This window comes from Canis lupus, chromosome 10 (genome assembly GCF_011100685.1).
Source record: "Canis lupus familiaris isolate Mischka breed German Shepherd chromosome 10, alternate assembly UU_Cfam_GSD_1.0, whole genome shotgun sequence".
NCBI classification, from domain to species: domain Eukaryota; kingdom Metazoa; phylum Chordata; class Mammalia; order Carnivora; family Canidae; genus Canis; species Canis lupus.
This window is the reverse complement of record NC_049231.1, coordinates 10,873,443-10,875,339: the sequence shown is the minus strand read 5'-3', so window position 1 is coordinate 10,875,339 and position 1,897 is coordinate 10,873,443. Positions and strand designations below refer to the sequence as shown.

General features: G+C 39.0%; 1 non-coding gene across 1 annotated transcript; it reads right to left on the bottom strand.

The window, feature by feature from the left end:
• Nucleotides 1-590: 590 nt before the first annotated feature.
• Nucleotides 591-697, bottom strand: LOC119873809. Its single transcript, XR_005366310.1, has one exon. It is a non-coding gene; the product is annotated as a U6 spliceosomal RNA (small nuclear RNA).
• Between the last annotated feature and the right edge of the window lie 1,200 nt (nt 698-1,897).

Below are 1,897 nucleotides of genomic sequence, written 5' to 3'. Positions count from 1 at the left end.
ATGAGAGCATGTCTCCATGTGACAGAGGAGAACTAGTTTCTTTCCTGCCCCCATTGGTGGACAAGAAGGTGGAGATGCCCCCCGATGTGATAGAGAAGCGAGAGGGATTCTTGATTGCAATTATCTGAACTCCATTCTACCACCCACCTGAATGACACTTGATAGAAAATTAAGTCTCATTATAGAGAAAAATAAATGAAATTGTTTTTTTGCCTACCTGACCTTGTAGCCTGGACTGTATACTCACCATGCAAACTCTTAAGAAAGTTGTCATTCCATCTGGGGTATTTCTGCATGAACTAGTTGAGAACCACTTCTCCAAGCTTTTTCATTATAAAAGTTGTAAACTTTTTTTTTTTTTTTTTTAAGATTTACTTATTTATTTGAGAGTGAGACAGAGAGAGCATGAGCAGAGGGAGGAGGTGCAGAAGGAGAGGGAGAAACCGATTCTCTACTGAGCAGGGAGCCTGACCTGGAGCTCTGTCCCAGGACCTCGGGATCATGACTTGAGCTGAAGGCAGACACTTAACCAACTGAGCCACCCAGGCGCCCCTAAAAATTTTATTTATTTATTATTATTTTTATTTTTTTAAAATATGGAATGCTTCACGAATTTGCATGTCATCCTTGCGCAGGGGCCATGCTAATCTTCTCTGTATCATTCCAATTTTAGTGTATGTGCTACTGAAGCGAACACCCCCTAAAAGTTTTAAACATTTGATAAGTAAAAGCAAGACAGCATCAACCAACTTGTGATACGTTTTGGAACAAGCATCTCATTGAGAGGCTCAGTGGCTAATCATAGAAGTCGTGTGGTTAGACTTTCTGGGTTCAGATCTTTGCTTTGACATGTTGATGTCGTCTCTCAGACAAGTTGCTGAATTTCTCTAAGCCTGTGTTTAGTCCCTCCTACAAGGATGAGATGAGTAGGTCCACTCAGGATTCTTACCTAGTGCTTTGCACACAGCGAACACTTAGTAAACTCTAGCTATGGTTAGGAGGGAAATAACAGTGATCGATGCTTTTTATGTGGCTTGTCCTTTGGCTACATGATTTAATTCATGTTTCTAAATCATCTTATGAACATTGTTTCCCTTCTGCCAGTATGAAAATTGAGGCTAAGTTAAATTGGAATCTAAACGCAGATCTTCTAACTCAACAAAACATGTACAATCAATCCTGTCCACTGGCATGGAGAAAGGACAAGGGGCACCTACAGCCTCCTCTCAAATCAGTGACAATTTGATAGGCAGACGGCAGAGTTAAATGGACGGCAGGAGATTCTGACTCTAAAATCATGAGAGGCTACACAAAACCTTTTCGACTTTTGAAACAGCAGTCAAAAATGAAAAGATTTTCATTAAAGAAGAAAAAAGTTTATTCTAAACAGGCAAAGATAGCAGTTCAGCCATTTTAGTTTAAGAAAGGTGTTATGGTGGACCTAGGTGTTTATTTTTATTTAAAACAAATACCTTAATAACTTATTCTACATTGCATACCATTTCGCTTTTACTAATTAATTAGAGCTTGATAAAATAATTATACTAGGTATTTAAGATTGTTATATTTTAGCCATGGTGAGGAAAGCCCAGCTGGTTGTCAAGGCTGAGGCACCACTGTTCATCCAGTGGCAGCTACATAAATGCCAAAAGGAAACACCCAGTCTAAGGAACTTGCCTTTAAAAGTACAATCCATAACATCATGTGGGAGATTGGGTTGCAATGGGGAAAGTGCTACTTGCTTCTCTGAGTCAGCCAGGTTTAAATAAAAACAACAACAACAAACAACAACAACAACAACAACAACAACAAAAACCCTCTAAATGATGGGATTGAACCCTAAGAAATTACCACGTCTGCAGGTTGCAAATCATCAAATATTAACAATTCACATGGT